The following is a 17,916-nucleotide window of genomic DNA, read 5'->3' as shown; positions in this document are numbered from 1 at the left end:
CTATCCATTTTCACCTATCAATTGTTCCACATTGCAGGAAAAGACCTGCCACCCTGCCAACCCATGATAGGCCCACAAAAGCAAAATTGGCCAACGGTACCAAAACACACCCAGAATGCCTCAGCAGGGACCAAGCAGGCTGACAAGCCAAACTAGACAGCACTCGCAGACAAGGGAATACACTTCAAGCTCCCACGAACAACACAGAGCAACACAGCTATCCTAAAGCCCCGGGGGCAGTTTCACAACCCAGCAATACCAAAGCCACACAAAGAGCAGGTCAGACAGAAAGGCACCAGCAAGAGCACTGCTCCCAGGACAAGACAATAGAAGCACCTCACTACTTCAGAGGAGACATTAACACCTACCTGCAAAGAGGAATGGAACCATCAATACTGTCAGGATGTTGCATTGTGTGAAGGAACAGGACATTCATCCAATAACTGTTTTCCAATTAGCATCCTTGTAACGAGATTACTCCATTTTCAGATACAAAGTATTTTCCCCATTCTTAATTAGCCTTATTGTACAAGATCATTATAAAAACTGGTCTCATTTTCAACTCTGGGAAGAGAATCCTTGACTGCCTGGGCAGACTGTCTGTACTGTCCCAGCCTAGTCAGTTTCTCTTCCGTGATATCACCATATTAATACAACTGTTCGTCAATTTCGCTTCAAACTGTGTTTTGTGACCTCTAACTTATTGGGCAAATTTCTCCAACACATACTATTAGCTTTCCTTTCTCTGCAACTCGCTGTTATCGACCTCTTTGCCTGTTTAATTCACTGTTCTCTCATTCTAGGCTTCATCTCCACCTATTGTTTACTCCTTTACAGAGCCTGCACACCCCGCCCCAAACCGCTGTCTTCAGCATATGTACCACCTTTATGCAGCTGCACTCAGTTCTAAAGAGGGATCACAGACCCAAAATGTTGACTGTGCTTTCTTTCCATAGGTGCTGCTAGACCTGATGAGTTATTCCAGCAATTTTTTTTGGTTTCATTTTAATTTGTTACTTCATTAAATATTTTCCATCAGCCATTATGTCTGAAGTGCTCAGCTGAAACTATGTGCTAAATTAAAAATGCATTCTGTAACTTTGAAATTCTGGCTGAGTCAGAATGGTTGTAAATTTTGCACTCCCTGCTGCTGTGAAAATGAAAGAAGATATGAGATGAAATTGCGGGATCTTTTCCACTCAGTGGCAAACGTGTGTATTTGTTAAATCATAAACTGAAAAGACTGAGCAAATAAGATTAATGCGGAGTATCTAGAGATATTCGACATAAATCAAGCAACAGTTTGTTGATCAATACAAGAATGTATACAAGAAAGAGCATCTGTAGGTTATTACAAAGGTGTCTGATCAATTCAACAGATCTCTCATATTTTTGTATCAATCTTGTATCATTACTTCATGGACCAGAATTGCATCGTGGACCAGAATTGCATCATGGACCACAATTACATCAAGTTTATTGATGATTCAGTCTGATAGTTCTTCCCACCCCCATTGTTACAGGCTTTCCTTCTCTCATACACATATGTATTAGATTAGATTAGATTAGATTACATTACATTACAGTGTGGAAACAGGCCCTTCGGCCCAACAAGTCCACACCGACCCGCCGAAGCGCAACCCATCCATGCCCCTACATTTACCCCTTACCTAACACTACGGGCAATTTAGCACGGCCAATTCACCTGACCTGCACATTTTTGGACTGTGGGAGGAAACCGGAGCACCCGGAGGAAACCCACGCAGACACGGGGAGAACGTGCAAACTCCACACAGTCAGTCGCCTGAGGCAAGAATTGAACCCGGGTCTCATGCGCTGTGAGGCAGCAGTGCTAACCACTGTGCCACCGTGCCACCCACAAAACTAAAAGTCACCACCTATTTCTTCTTAACCTGAAAGAAATGCATTAACAAACCCAATGATGTGATTAATCGGACATTAATAAAGTTTTTTTTTAAATTGAAACTTTTAAAAACATTATTTCCTAAACCACTAAAAAATGTTTTATATATCTTTGTGTATCAAGTTGATGTAATCCGGAATGCACTGCCTGGAAGCAGAATCAATAGGAACCGTCAGAGTGAATTTGATGCATATTTGCAAAAAGAAAACGAAAAATCAGTGCCAGGAAATAACAGAGGGGGAGGAACTAAGTGGATAATTTGTTTAAAAAGTTGGCATACATATAATAGGCCTCCTTACTGGATGATTCTAAGATTGGAATACTCTGAGCAATCTTAATCTGTAGAAACTGATGGAAGTTCATGTGAATAAATCAGAACCTTACTGTGCATCATAAATAAAGTTATCATGTCGACATTTGTAGAAATGTGGCACAGGAAACAACGGGAAGGGAATATTGCTGAGCATGTTTTGAATGTTCCTAAAGACTGTTTTGTATCACTTTGCTGTGCTAAGTATCATTAAAACATTACTGGTATCAATATAATTCTAGCTCCCTTGGGTCTACCACTTGACATTGTGTTAGCTCCTCTCCAAGAGAAAATTAATAAGCTCCAGTTATTTCAAACTGCAAAGGAATTATACTTTATTGAACATTTTCTAAATCCTGTCACTTGTGGTTTGGCTGAGGGTTCTGTAGAATCTGATACAAATAAAACTTCACATTTATCAAGAATGGATGCAGAGTCAGTGTAAGCCTTTCTGATCTCCAAATTTTAATATTTAGACCTATATTTCAACAATGAAATGGTTGAATTCCCCAGGTGTTGAACCTGGATTGTGCAGCAGTATGGTTGTACTATTGACTTAGTGCTTCTTAGTTAGGCAATTTGCAAGTACATTAGATATGTCAATAATGATGAGTAGTCTGAATGCTAAGGTATTTTAAGCTCACACAGTACCTGTAGTTTACACATGGTTTACTCCAAACCTTTGCACAAACATGTTTTCCTCTATGTATAATTAAAGAAATATTATTTTACAAACTGTTATTCAACAAATGACTAAATAGCTTTATGGCTGCATCTTACTTCTTATTTTAGGATGGTTAACAAATAAATTTCTACAGCGAGGAATGGAAAAGTGTCCAACTTCCCTGAACGTACAAGGCAGAGCCAGGCATTGCTCATTAAGGAGGCATTTGCTGATAAGTTTAAAATCACACAACACCAGGTTATAGTCCAACAGGTTTAATTGGAAGCACACTAGCTTTCGGAGCCTCGCTCCTTCATCAGGTGACACAATCACCTGATGAAGGAGCGTCGCTCCGAAAGCTAGTGTGCTTCCAATTAAACCTGTTGGACTATAACCTGGTGTTGTGTGATTTTTAACTTTGTACACCCCAGTCCAACACCGGCATCTCCGAATCTTTGCTGATAAGGGCTGCTTGACCTTTGTGGTTATCTAAGGTGCTAAATTAAAGACAGAAGGAAGGCAATGCAACAGATGTATCTTCTCTATAACACCCTTGGATGGATGCTCTCCAAGTCACAAGGGTCTTGGTAGGAGACAAATTTTCTGAAAAAAACAAGAGAAAATATACAAAAGTTAAGTGTAGTAAGCTTGAAAATAGTAATCTAGGAATAATCATCACAGAAATAGTATTTTGAGCTTGAAGTTTAGAGAAAAAGAATGCACACAGCTGAGTGAATGAGCTTGGCCAGCTATCCCTCACCAGTGCAGATGATACCTGAGTCTCAGTAGTGACTCTGAAGCAGACTTAGATTAGATTACTTACAGTGTGGAAACAGGCCCTTCGGACCAACAAGTCCACACCGACCCGCCGAAGCGTAACCCACCCAGACCCATTCCCCTACATCTAACACTACGGGCAATTTAGCATGGCCAATTCACCTAACCTGCACACATTTTTGGACTGTGGGAGGAAACTGGAGCACCCGGAGTAAACCCACGCAGACACGGGGAGAATGTGCAAACTCCACACAGAGTCGCCTGAGGCAGGAATTGAACCCGGGTCTCTGGCACTGTGAAGCAGCAGTGCTAACCACTGTGCCACCGTGCCGCCCACTTGTTTGTGGCCTGATGCAATGTTATGCTGCAGTAGTAAACTGACTGGGTGACAAATAAGGAAATAGACTGCAGCAAGAGTATAGGCTATAATCACTTTGTTCACTTGCTGTCAGAGACAAAATAAAATTGGCCAACTATTTTAAATATTTGAAATGGTTTGACCTTAAGTATTTGATTCATTCTGAGTATAGGTAGATTTTTGTTAATCCACAATATTTTCTTAGAACGTTTCTAAAAGGTGATTCCAATATTATTGATAGTAAATGTTACAAAGCATTCAAAATGAAAGCTAGAAATTATGTAACATTATTCTCGATATTTGGAAGGGACCAATCATAATAATCTGGTTTGAATTGTAAATGACTTTAGGTTATCAACTAATTAAGGCAGCAAAAATAACAGATGAAAGATTATGACACAAAGTTATTATACAACATCTATAGGCCGGTGAGTCTCACTTCTGTTGTGGGCAAAGTCTTAGAGAGAATTGTAAGGGATAGGATTTATGCACATCTGGATAGGAATAATGTGATCAAGGATAGTCAGCATGGTTTTGTGAAGGGCAGGTCGTGCCTCACAAACCTTATTGAATTCTTTGAAAAGGTGACGAAGGAGGTTGATGAGGGGAAAGCGGTAGATGTGGTATATATGGATTTTAGTAAGGCGTTTGATAAGGTTCCCCATGGTAGGCTACTGCAGAAAATACAGAGATATGGCATTGAGGGTGAGTTGGAGGTTTGGATTAGGAATTGGCTGGATGGAAGAAGACAGAGGGTAGTAGTTGATGGCAAAGTTTCTTCATGGAGTGCCATCACTAGCGGTGTTCCGCAAGGATCTGTTTTGGGACCATTGCTGTTTGTCATTTTTATAAATGACCTGGAAGAGGGGTTAGAAGGTTGGGTGAGCAAGTTTGCGGATGATACGAAAGTCGGAGGAGTTGTTGACAGTGAGGAAGGATGTGGCAGGTTACAGCAGGATATAGAGAAGCTGCAGAGCTGGGCAGAAAGGTGGCAAATGGAATTCAATGTAGCTAAGTGTGAGGTGATTCACTTTGGGAAGAATAACAAAAAGATGGGGTACTGGGCTAATGGTCGGATACTTGGTAGTGTGGATGAGCAGAGGGATCTTGGTGTCCATGTGCACAGATCTCTGAAAGTTGCCACCCAGGTAAATAGTGCGGTGAGGAAGGCATATGGCGTACTGGCTTTTATTGGTCGAGGAATTGAGTTCCGGAGTCCTGAGGTCATGATGCAGTTGTATAAGACTCTGGTGCGGCCGCATCTGGAATATTGTGTGCAGTTTTGGTCGCCATACTATAGGAAGGATGTGGAGGCACTGGAACGGGTGCAGAGGAGGTTTACCAGGATGTAGCCTGGTATGGAAGGAAGATCGTATGAGGAAAGACTGAGACACTTGGGGCTGTTTTCATTAGAGAAAAGAAGGTTTAGGGGTGACTTGATAGAGGTGTACAAGATGATTAGGGGGTTAGATAGGGTTGACAGTGTGAACCTTTTTCCGCGTATGGAGTCGGGTATTACAAGGGGGCATAGCTTTAAATTAAGGGGGGAATAGATATAGGACTGAAGTTAGGGGTAGGTTCTTCACTCAGCGAGTCGTAAGTTCATGGAATGCCCTGCCAGAAGCAGTGGTGGACTCTCCCTCTTTATGGGCATTTAAGCGGGCATTGGATAGGTATATGGAGGATAGTGGGTTAGTATAGGTTAGGTGGGCTTGGATCGGCGCAACATCGAGGGCCAAAGGGCCTGTACTGCGCTGTATTCTTCTATGTTCTATGTTCTATCTGACAATTATGGGTAATATATTAGCATACTTTGAGTGCTTTTTAATGGGCATGAAACAATAGCTGGAACAATTTTCTGGTTATAACTAGCAAGGTGCAGTGAAGATTAATGCTTTACAGTGTATATCAGTAAAACATCTAATTCTGCTTATGATGCCAAGTTATGTAAGAAAACAAGCTGTGAGGAGGACACACAGGGCTGAATTTTAGCAACAATTGGCTAAGTGTCAAGTTCAGGGAGTCTCATGAAGGGTTTGTCTCTGTGAGCTCCAGCAAGATTTCTCATACTGTTCCCCAATTCTCACCACATTCACGTCCCACCATGCCTCTCTTATACCCTGCTCATGCTATCTTGTGCTCAACAGCAACAGAATCATGCACTGCCACTGGACCTCCCAGATTCCCAGCGCTGGTACTATTCTGAAAGTAAAGTTGTCCATCAGGTGAAGTGCTGTCAGTTAAGAGTTGACCTTTTGAGTGGGAGCAGCGGCCGAGTTGAGGTGAACCCGGGAGACTACAGCTAAGGTAAGAGTTTTTTTCAAAATTACTTACCTGTAGCGGGCATCGGTGTTTTGTTTTCTCTCTCCTTCACAGAAAGAGCGGGAGCAGCAGAGGAAGTGACGGCAAGCAGAGGGGCAGCCGAGACCCGGAAGCAGTTAGTGTAAGCTTAGCTGGGTTAGTTTTTTCCCCCTTTAAAAGCGTGAAGGAGAGGAACCCGAGGCACTACACGGGTAGTGCCTCCCACCCGCCCTCCTCCACTAACCTAATAATAACATCTGTTGTGGCAAGCAGGTAAGTGCTGAATTTTGCTTGTATTATTTAGACACAGTTTTTGTTTAAACAGTTAGCTTTAGAGGGATGGCAGTGAAGGCAGTGCAATGTTCCTCCTGCAACATGTATGAGGTGAGGGATGCCATCGACGTCCCTGCCGATTACACTTGCAGGAAGTGCACCCATCTCCAGCTCCTCCAAGACCGTGTTAGGGAACTGGAGCTGGAGTTGGATGAACTTCGGATCATTCGGGAGGCAGAGGGGGTCATAGATCAGAGTTATAGGGAAGTAGTAACTCCAAAGATGGCAGATAGATGGGTTACAGTGAGGGGGACTGGGAGGAAGCAGCCAGTGCAGGGACCTCCTGCGGCCATTCCCCTCAAGAACAAGTATACCGTTTTGGATACTTGTGGGGGGGATGACTTACCAGGGGTAAGTAACGGGGTTCAGGTCTCTGGCACGGAGCCTGTCCCCGTTACTCAGAAGGGAAGGGTGAAGAAGAGCAGAGCAGTAGTAATTGGGGACTCGATAGTTCGTGGCACAGATAGGCGGTTTTGTGGGAACGAGAGAGACTCACGTTTGGTATGTTGCCTCCCAGGTGCAAGGGTACGTGATGTCTCTGATCGTGTTTTCCGGGTCCTGGAGGGGGAGGGGGAGCAACCCGAAGTCGTGGTCCACATTGGCACCAACGACATAGGTAGGAGGAGTGCTGAGGATGTTAGACAGGCTTTCAGGGAGCTAGGTTGGAAGCTTGGAGTTAGAACAAACAGAGTTGTTGTCTCTGGTTTGTTACCCGTGCCACGTGATAGAGATTCGAGGAATAGGGAGAGAGAACAATTAAATGCGTGGCTTCAGGGATGGTGCAGGAGGGAGGGGTTCCAGTTTTTGGATAACTGGGGTTCTTTCTGGGGACGGTGGGACCTCTATAAACAGGATGGTCTACACCTGAATCTGAGGGGAACCAGTATCCTTGGGGGGAGGTTTGCTAGTGCTCTTGGGGGGGGTTTAAACTAACTCGGCAGGGGCATGGGAACCCAGATTGTAGCTTCAGGGTGCAGGGCCTGGAGTGTAGGGAGGTGAGGAACATGGCATCAATTTCCAAGGAGGGTGCCTGTAAACAGGGAAGTGGCTTGAAGTGTGTATACTTCAATGCAAGAAGTATACGAAATAAGGTAGGTGAACTTGCAGCGTTGGTTGGTACCTGGGACTTCGATGTTGTGGCTATTACGGAGACATGGCTAGAACAGGGACAGGATTGGCTGTTGCAGGTTCCGGGATTTAAATGTTTTAGTAGGTTTAGAGGTGGGGGTAAAAGAGGGGGAGGTGTGGCATTGCTTGTCAAAGATAGTATTACAGCGGTGGAAAGGACGATGGATGAGGACTTGCCATCTGAGGTAGTTTGGGCTGAGGTTAGGAATAGGAAAGGCGAGGTCACCCTGTTAGGAGTCTTTTACAGGCCTCCTAATAGTCCTAGAATCATTGAAGAAAGGATTGGGAAGGTGATTCAGGAGATGAGTGACAGTAATAGGGTGGTTGTTATGGGGGACTTTAACTTTCCTGATATTGATTGGGAAAGCTATAGCTCAAATTCGTTAGATGGGTCAGTGTTTGTTCAATGTGTGCAGGAGAGTTTCCTGACACAATATGTAGACAGGCCAACAAGAGGTGAGGCCATACTGGATTTGGTTCTGGGTAACGAACCAGGCCAGGTGTTAGAATTAGAGGTAGGTGAGCACTTTGGGGATAGTGACCATAATTCGGTGATTTTTACACTCGTGATGGAGAGGGATAAGTGTGTACTACAGGGCAAGAATTATAGCTGGGGTAAGGGAAATTATGATGCGGTGAGGCATGACTTAGGATGTGTGGCTTGGAAAAGTAGACTCCAAGGCAAGAGTGTAAATGATATGTGGAACTTGTTCAAGGGGCAACTATTGAGTGTCCTTGATAATTATGTACCGGTCAGGCAGGTAGGAAAGGGTCGTGCGAGGGAGCCGTGGTTTAATAAGGAATTGGAATCCCTTGTTAAATGGAAGAGGGCGGCCTATCTCAAGATGAGACGTGAAGGTTCAATTGGGGCGATTGAGAGTTATAGGGTAGCCAGGAAGGACCTGAAGAGAGAGCTAAAAGCAGCAAGGAGGGGACATGAAAGGTCCTTAGTAGATAGGATTAGGGAAAACCCTAAGGCTTTCTATAGGTATGTTAGGAATAAAAGAATGACTAGGGTAGGAATAGGTCCAGTCAAGGATAGTAGGGGGAAGTTGCGTGTGGAGGCGGAAGAGATTGGGGAGACACTGAATGAATACTTTTCTTCAGTATTCACTCAGGAACAGGGCATTGTTGTCGATGAGAATACTGAGGCACAAATAAGTAGAATGGATGTCTTTGAGGTATGTAGAGAAGAGGTGTTGGAAATCCTGGAAAAGGTGAAAATAGATAAGTCCCCTGGGCCTGATGGCATTTATCCTAGGATTCTCTGGGAAGCAAGGGAGGAGATTGCAGAGCCATTGGCCTTGATTTTTATGTCCTCTTTGTCTACAGGAGTAGTCCCAGAAGACTGGAGGATAGCAAATGTGGTTCCCTTGTTCAAAAAGGGGAGTAGGGATAGCCCTAGTAACTATAGGCCGGTGAGTCTCACTTCTGTTGTGGGCAAAGTCTTAGAGAGAATTGTTAGGGATAGGATTTATGCACATCTAGATAGGAATAATGTGATCAAGGATAGTCAGCATGGTTTTGTGAAGGGCAAGTCGTGCCTCACAAACCTTATTGAATTCTTTGAAAAGGTGACGAAGGAGGTTGATGAGGGGAAAGCGGTAGATGTGGTATATATGGATTTTAGTAAGGCGTTTGATAAGGTTCCCCATGGTAGGCTACTGCAGAAAATACGGAGATATGGCATTGAGGGTGAGTTGGAGGTTTGGATTCGGAATTGGCTGGATGGAAGAAGACAGAGGGTAGTAGTTGATGGCAAAGTTTCTTCATGGAGTGCCGTCACTAGCGGTGTTCCGCAAGGATCTGTTTTGGGACCATTGCTGTTTGTCATTTTTATAAATGACCTGGAAGAGGGGTTAGAAGGTTGGGTGAGCAAGTTTGCGGATGACACGAAAGTCGGAGGAGTTGTTGACAGTGAGGAAGCATGTGGCAGGTTACAGCAGGATATAGAGAAGCTGCAGAGCTGGGCAGAAAGGTGGCAGATGGAATTCAATGTAGCTAAGTGCGAGGTGATTCACTTTGGGAAGAATAACAAAAAGATGGGGTACTGGGCTAATGGTCGGATACTTGGTAGTGTGGATGAGCAGAGGGATCTTGGTGTCCATGTACACAGATCTCTGAAAGTTGCCACCCAGGTAAATAGTGCGGTGAGGAAGGCATATGGCGTACTGGCTTTTATTGGTAGAGGAATTGAGTTCCGGAGTCCTGAGGTCATGATGCAGTTGTATAAGACTCTGGTACGGCCGCATCTGGAATATTGTGTGCAGTTTTGGTCGCCATACTATAGGAAGGATGTGGAGGCATTGGAACGGGTGCAGAGGAGGTTTACCAGGATGTTGCCTGGTATGGAAGGAAAATCGTATGAGGAAAGACTGAGACACTTGGGACTGTTTTCACTAGAGAAAAGAAGGTTTAGGGGTGACTTGATTGAGGTGTACAAGATGATTAGGGGGTTAGATAGGGTCGACAGTATGAACCTTTTCCCGCGTATTGAGTCGGGTATTACAAGGGGGCATAGCTTTAAATTAAGGGGGGGTAGATATAGGACTGATGTTAGGGGTAGGTTCTTCACTCAGCGAGTCGTTAGTTCATGGAATGCCCTGCCAGTAACAGTGGTGGACTCTCCCTCTTTATGGGCATTTAAGAGGGCATTGGATAGGTATATGGAGGATAGTGGGTTAGTGTAGTTTAGGTGGGCTTGGATCGGCGCAACATCGAGGGCCCAAGGGCCTGTACTGCGCTGTAATCTTCTATGTTCTATGTTCTATGTTCTTCATGGTTCCCGTGTGTGAATAATCTCCTTAGAGCTGACTGAGAAAGAGGCGTTAACTCCTGGCTTTGCTAACAGCGAACCAAAGGCCTTGATGGATGAAATGGTGCAGAAGAGGGCAATCTTCTCTCCTCAAGACCCCAGGGGAGACACTGCCACCAGATATTACCAGTCTGGTCTAAAGTTGCCACATGAGTCAGCACGGAGTCCACAATCTGGAGAAATTCTCACCAATGTCACAAGAAGTTAATGACCTTCTGTATTGCATGAGGGAAAGTCTGCTGTCTGCTACCTCCCACTCTATTTCTGCTGCTACACACATATTTCACCAAGGCCATTGGTCTATTAGTCTGCATGCAACGTCTTCATTCACTGACTTACTTAGGATATCTCACCACCTTTTCCCACTATACCAATGGCTGGGCCACTCATTTTCATCTCATTCAATCCTTCTCTTAGACTCATTCCAGAAGAAATGGGAACATAATAATATGGAGAAAGGCAGACAGGTGGTGGTATGCCCAACATTCATCCCCTCATCTCCTACAAAGAGAGGAACAATGTCATGGCAGGAGAGGATACTGACTACCCCTATGGAGATATCAAATCCTCAATTTCTGGGCAGCTAAGCAAGATTCATTGTCAGATGCTGCACTGCTCTTTCTTCACCACCCTTATAAACGTTCTCTTAATTTGCCTAAACTTCTATCCCTTTCGTGCAACTCATTCTCTCATTTCTCTCCTAAAGGCAGCTATAAAGTCTCCTCCCTAAAGAGAACTGCTCCACAAGACACCATCTCCTCCCACACTTCTGAACACCCTCAGAGAATGCAGTGGCAAGGCAGCCTCCTGAACCCCCTGTCAGCTCAGAGACTGACTGAGAGCTTGACAAATATGATAACTAGAGTAGAGGCAGGAGCACATTCTGGTGAGTACATCCACCATCATGTCTCTGCAGCTGTACTGGGAAGAAACACCCAAGGACATTGGCACTTAGGAGAAGACCCCACAACTGTCAGCCATTATGAATATCATCCAAATGCATGGGCAGACACAGGGGCAGCAGGCAGGTGTGTGAGAAGCACTAGGGAAACTGACTTGAATGTTGGAGGGGACCGCCAGTGTTGTTTATAATGTGCTGCATCCAGCATGCAAACATCTGGCTGACTCCAAGGATAGGTTGGTAGCTGCCTTGGAGAGCCATGTCCAGCACAGTCCATGTTTGCTGAATATACACACAGATCTGAACTCCATCTTTCTCACCACTGATACTCAGCACCACTGATGCTCAGCACCTTTTCTCAGCTGAGAACGGCGCGAGCTGGGCGGAAGTGAGGTTGGAGCGCAGAGCTGGTCGGGAAGGTAAGTGATATATAAAGAACTTACCTCGACGCCAACGGTCTTTTCTCAGCAGAGAGCGGCGCGAGCTGGGCGGAAGTGAGGTTGGAGCGCAGAGCTGGTCGGGAAGGTAAGTGATTGAAATTTGAGTGGGTGTGTTCTAAACCCAGGCCCTACATAGTAGGGCCTCCCTCCCATCCTCCTCCTCTAACCTAACTTTAAAGTTCACAGGTAAGCTACTCGGTGTTCTTGCTTTGGAGACGAAGTGTAGAGTAATGGCAGCGCAGGCAGTGGAATGTTCCTCCTGCAGGATGTTTGAGGTAGGGGTGACCACCGATACTCCTGCCGACTTCATCTGCAGGAAATGCAGTCAGATTCTGCTCCTCACAGAACGAGTTAGGGAACTGGAACTGGAGTTGGATGAACTGAGGATTATTCGAGAGGCTGAGAAGGTGATAGATAGAAGCTATAGGGACATAGTTACACCAGAGAACAGAGGTAGCTGGGTAACAGTTAGAGGTGGGAAGGGGAGGAAGCAGGCAGTGCAGGGATCCCCTGTAGTCATTCCCCTAAACAATAGGTATACCGCTTTGGATACTGGTGGGGGGGACAGCCTAGCAGGGGTAAGCTGCAGTGACCGGGTCTGTGGCGTGAGGTCTAGCTCTGAGACTCAGAAGGGAAAGGGGGAGAGGAGGAGAGCGCTAGTTATAGGAGACTCTCTAGTTAGAGGGACGGACAGGCGATTCTGTGGGCATGGGCGAGACTCTCGTATGGTTTGTTGCCTCCCGGGTGCCAGGGTCAGAGACGTCTCGGACCATGTCTTCAGAATCCTTAAGGCGGAGGATGTGCAGCCAGAAGTCGTGGTGCACGTTGGCACCAACGGCATAGGTAGGAAGAGAGGTGGGGAGGTCATTCAAGAGCTCAGGGAGTTAGGCTGGAAGCTGAAAGCTAGGACAGACAGAGTCGTCATCTCTGGGTTGTTGCCGGTGCCACGTGACAGTGAGGCAAGGAATAGGGAGAGAGTGCAGTTGAACACGTGGCTGCAAGGATGGTGTAGGAGGGAGGGCTTCAGGTATTTGGACAATTGGACTGCATTCTGGGGAAGGTGGGACCTGTACAAGCAGGACGGGTTGCACCTGAACCAGAAGGGCACCAATATCCTGGGGGGTAGGTTTGCTAGCTATCTTCGGGGGGGGTTTAAACTAATTTGGCAGGGGGATGGGATCCGGACTTGTAGTCCAGCAAGTAGGCTAGCTGTTTGTCAGGATGTCCAAGTGTGTGGGGAGGCTGTGAAGAAGGTAGCACTGACAGGGAATACTTGCGGACACAGAGATGGGTTCAAGTGCGTATACTTCAACGCAAGGAGTATCAGAAATAAGGTCGGTGAACTTAAGGTGTGGATAGGTACCTGGGACTACGATGTTGTGGCCATCACGGAAACGTGGATAGAAGAGGGACAGGAATGGTTGTTGGAGGTTCCTGGTTACAGATGTTTCAGTAGGATTAGGGAGGGTGGAAAAAAGGAGGGGGGGGTGGCGTTGCTAATTAGAAATGGTATAACAGCTGTAGAAAGGCAGTTCGAGGGGGATCTGCCTTTAGAGCTAGTATGGGCTGAAGTCAGAAATAGGAAAGGTGCAGTCACCTTGTTGGGTGTTTACTATAGGCCCCCCAATAGCAGCAGAGATGTGGAGAAACAGATTGGGAAACAGATTTTGGAAAGGTGCAGAAGCCACAGGGTAGTAGTCATGGGCGATTTCAACTTCCCAAATATTGATTGGAAGCTCTTTAGATCAAGTAGATTGGATGGGGCGGTGTTTGTGCAGTGTGTCCAGGAAGCTTTTCTAACACAGTATGTAGATTGTCCGACCAGAGGGGAGGCCATTTTGGATTTGGTACTCGGTAATGAACCGGGACAAGTGATGGGCTTGTTAGTGGGTGAACATTTTGGTGATGGTGACCACAATTCTGTGACTTTCACCTTGGTTATGGAGAGAGATAAGTGCGTGCAACAGGGTAGGTTTTACAATTGGGGGGAGGGTAATTACGATGCTGTAAGACAGGATCTGAGGAGCATAAGTTGGGAGCATAAGCTGTCGGGGAAGGATGTCGTGGAAATGTGGAACTTTTTCAAGGAACAGATACGACGTGTCCTTGATATGTATGTACCGGTCAGGCAGGAAAGAAATGGTCATGTGAGGGAACCTTGGTTGACGAGGGAGGTTGAATGTCTTGTAAAGAGGAAGAAGGAGGCTTACATAAGGTTGAGGAAACAGGGTTCAGACAGAGCAGTGGAGGGATACAGGAAAGCCAGAAGGGACCTGAAGAAAGGGATTAGGAGAGCCAAGAGAGGGCATGAAAAATCTCTGGCGGATAGGATCAAGGATAACCCAAAGGCATTTTATGCGTATGTGAGAAACATGAGAATGACGAGAACGAGGGTAGGTCCAATCAAGGACAGTAGTGGGAGACTGTGTATTGAGTCAGAAGAGATAGGAGAGGTCTTGAATGAGTACTTTTCTTCTGTATTTACGAATGAGAGGAACCGTATTGTTGAAGAGGAGAGTGTGAAACGGACTGGTAAGCTAGAGGAGATACATGTTAGGAAGGAAGATGTGTTGGACATTTTGAACAACTTGAGGATACACAAGTCCCCCGGGCCTGATGGGATATATCCTAGGATTATGTGGGAAGCAAGAGAGGAAATTGCAGTACCATTGGCAATGATCTTTTCATCTTCACTGTCAACGGGGGTGGTACCAGGGGACTGGAGAGTGGCGAATGTTGTGCCCTTGTTCAAAAAAGGGAATAGGGAGAACCCCGGGAATTACAGGCCAGTTAGTCTTACTTCGGTGGTAGGTAAAGTAATGGAAAGGGTACTGAGGGATAGGATTTATGAGTATCTGGAGAGGCACTGCTTGATTAGGGACAGCCAGCACGGATTTGTGAAGGGTAGGTCTTGCCTTACAAGTCTGATTGAATTCTTTGAGGAGGTGACCAAGCATGTGGATGAGGGTAGAGCAGTGGATGTAGTATACACGGATTTTAGTAAGGCATTTGATAAGGTTCCCCATGGTAGGCTTATGCGGAAAGTCAGGAGGCATGGGATAGAGGGAAATTTGGCCAATTGGATAGAAAGCTGGCTAACCGGTCGAAGTCAGAGAGTGGTGGTAGATGGCAAATATTCAGCCTGGAGCCCAGTTACAAGTGGAGTTCCGCAGGGATCAGTTTTGGGTCCTCTGCTGTTCGTAATTTTTATTAATGACTTGGATGAGGGAGTCGAAGGGTGGGTCAGTAAATTTGCAGATGATACGAAGATTGGTGGAGTTGTGGATAGTGAGGAGGGCTCTTGTCGGCTGCAAAGGGACTTGGATATGATGCAGAGCTGGGCTGAGGAGTGGCAGATGGAGTTCAACCCTGCCAAGTGTGAGGTTGTCCATTTTGGATAGACAAATAAGAATGCGGAATACAGGGTTAACGGTAGGGTTCTTAGTGAGGTGGAGGAACAGAGGGATCTTGGGGTCTATGTTCATAGGTCTTTGAAAGTTGCCACTCAGGTGGATAGAGCTTGTAAGAAGGCCTATGGTGTATTAGCGTTCATTAGCAGAGGGATTGAATTCAAGAGTCGTGAAGTGATGTTGCAACTGTACAGGACTTTGGTTAGGCCACATTTGGAGTACGGTGTGCAGTTCTGGTCGCCTCACTTTAGGAAAGATGTGGAAGCTTTGGAGAGGATGCAGAGAAGATTTACCAGGATGTTGCCTGGAATGGAGAATAGGTCGTACGAGGATAGGTTGAGAGTGCTAGGCCTTTTCTCATTGGAACGGCGAAGGATGAGGGGTGACTTGATAGAGGTTTATAAGATGATCAGAGGAATAGATAGAGTAGACAGTCAGAAACTTTTTCCCCGGGTACAACAGAGTGTTACAAGGGGACATATATTTAAGGTGAAGGGTGGAAGGTATAGGGGAGATGTCAGGGGTGGGTTCTTTACCCAGAGAGTGGTGGGGGCATGGAATGCGCTGCCTGTGGGAGTGGTAGAGTCAGAATCTTTGGTGACTTTTAAACGGCAATTGGATAGGTACATGGATAGGTGCTTAAGCTAGGACAAATGTTCGGCACAACATCGTGGGCCGAAGGGCCTGTTCTGTGCTGTATTGTTCTATGTTCTATGTTCTAACAACAAGGTGATTTGGGATCGAGGGCCCCAATGCTTCTCCCAGGTGCGCCTTCCTCACAAAGCAGGGCAATGCCAGTAGACACTATCTAGAAGAAGAACCATAGAAAGGACGCCCCAGAAATATTGTCTCGGAGACTCCAATGATGGCTGGACTTTCCCCTTCCAACTAGGAGAAAGTGAGGACTGCAGATGCTGGCAATCAGAGTCAAAAGTGTGGGGGTGGGAAGGCATGGCAGGTCAGGCAATGTCCGAGGAGCAGGAAAATCGATGTTTTGGGCATAAACCCTTCATCAGGAATGAGCTCTTTATTCCTCATGAAGGGTTTATGCCTGAAGCATTGATCCTCCTGCTTCTCGGATGCAGCCTGACCTGCTGTGCTTTCCCAGCACTTCCCCTTCCAACTGTCTGCCACCTTCAAACCTGTGGGACACCGAGCTGAAGAGGGTGAACATGCACTAGACAGGCTCAGCATAATTTAGCCCTCTAGCTACAATTACGCCCTGGGGTCACCCACCCAAATCTCTAAGGTCAGCAGTGTCCAATGTAAGGGAGCTTCCCTCCAGCTCAGCTGCAGAACCTGAGATTGCATTCCAACTTACAGGAAGGGAAAGGAAGAAGAAGACCTTGCTGGGCAGATTGGTAGCAGGGGTGAAAGTTTGTTGTAACTACATCACTAGTTTTCATCATTCACCCTGTGAGTGAACACCATTTCAGCTGCAGCTACAAGAAGAAAGGCAGAGAGACAAGCATCCTTCCACCGACACCATGTCCTACCCTGTCTGACCGATAGCTCGCTTGTCCATAGCTCCCTGGAAACTTTGTCAGCATTGAAAGTGGGAACATCCGATGTTGTGACGGTTTGTATCCATCTGTAACCTTAACTTTTATCAAATCGAATTAACTTCATCGAGAGATGAAACCGAAAAGCTGCAGTTGCAGTTGGGAGTATACAGGGGATGCTGCCCCCTGAATATCGAAGTATTTACGGTCAATGAATGATGATTTCATGAAGTTTAGTTTTATTAAACAGCATTCACAAAGAAGTTGTTTCGGCTATTGCTGCTGCTGAAGGTACTGTTCTGTCTGCATTACGACCTCAGCTTCTTAATCAGCACAGTGCTGTGACGCTCATGGATCTCAATCATCCACCAATAGCCTTGATGCATACTCCAGTTGCTTACAGCAGAGAATCTGAGAATCAAACAGCATCCTCTGTCTGAACAGTTCTGGGATGAAACCCTAGACAAGAACAACATTGAAACCTGAACTTAAAGCCTTTCCTTGGCTCCCGAGGAAGAAGGTATTGCATTGCAGAAGTGATAGACAGTGTGACATGACATTCTGAGCTCCACCTCTGGACAGAGTATGGTCACTGACCCTTACCATCTGCACAGCATTCCATAGAAGATGAGCAATCTGACACTCCTGCATGTTTGCCACCTTACATTTGCACACAGTGGAGCATAAAATCCAACTCCATGTGACCACGTGTTGTCAATAGGTAAATACAAATGTAAGTATGCATTTGATGATCACGGAAAAATGCAGAGCCTTGTTTAGTGTTAAGTCCTACTGAAGGAGGCAATGCTACAGAAGGAAAGAGCTCAGAAGTTGATAATGCAGCACAATGGGAAGCAGTGAAAGTGGGAGACAATGTAAAAAAATGTAGGGAAGAAAGAGGAATTCATGATTCTAGCACATTACTTTGCAATTCTAGAACTAAGTAGCTGGATCTGGAATGAGGTGGGGAAGCTGAGGTTTGGAAACCAGTGAAGGTAATGTTGATGTCGTGTGCTTGAAGGATTCCAAGAGAGAAAGATGAGGCATTCTTTT

At 45.7% G+C, this 17,916-nt stretch overlaps 1 long non-coding RNA gene across 2 annotated transcripts in view; it reads right to left on the bottom strand.

Annotated features, from left to right (window-relative positions):
* Positions 1-3,309: 3,309 nt before the first annotated feature.
* LOC148145970 (uncharacterized) overlaps positions 3,310-17,916 on the bottom strand; it is a 40,618-nt gene continuing 26,011 nt past the window's right edge. For both annotated transcript variants that reach the window (XR_015760930.1, XR_015760929.1), the window contains exon 3: positions 3,310-3,501. This is a non-coding gene — a long non-coding RNA (uncharacterized LOC148145970). The remainder of the gene's footprint in view (positions 3,502-17,916) is intronic.

The sequence above is a fragment of the Chiloscyllium plagiosum genome, unplaced genomic scaffold, assembly GCF_037043375.1.
Source record: "Chiloscyllium plagiosum isolate Xiang-an unplaced genomic scaffold, Cpla_swu_hap1 HiC_scaffold_22, whole genome shotgun sequence".
Taxonomy (NCBI): Eukaryota; Metazoa; Chordata; class Chondrichthyes; order Orectolobiformes; family Hemiscylliidae; genus Chiloscyllium; species Chiloscyllium plagiosum.
The sequence above is the reverse complement of the archived record's forward strand: the minus strand, read 5'-3'. Positions and strand labels throughout refer to the sequence as shown.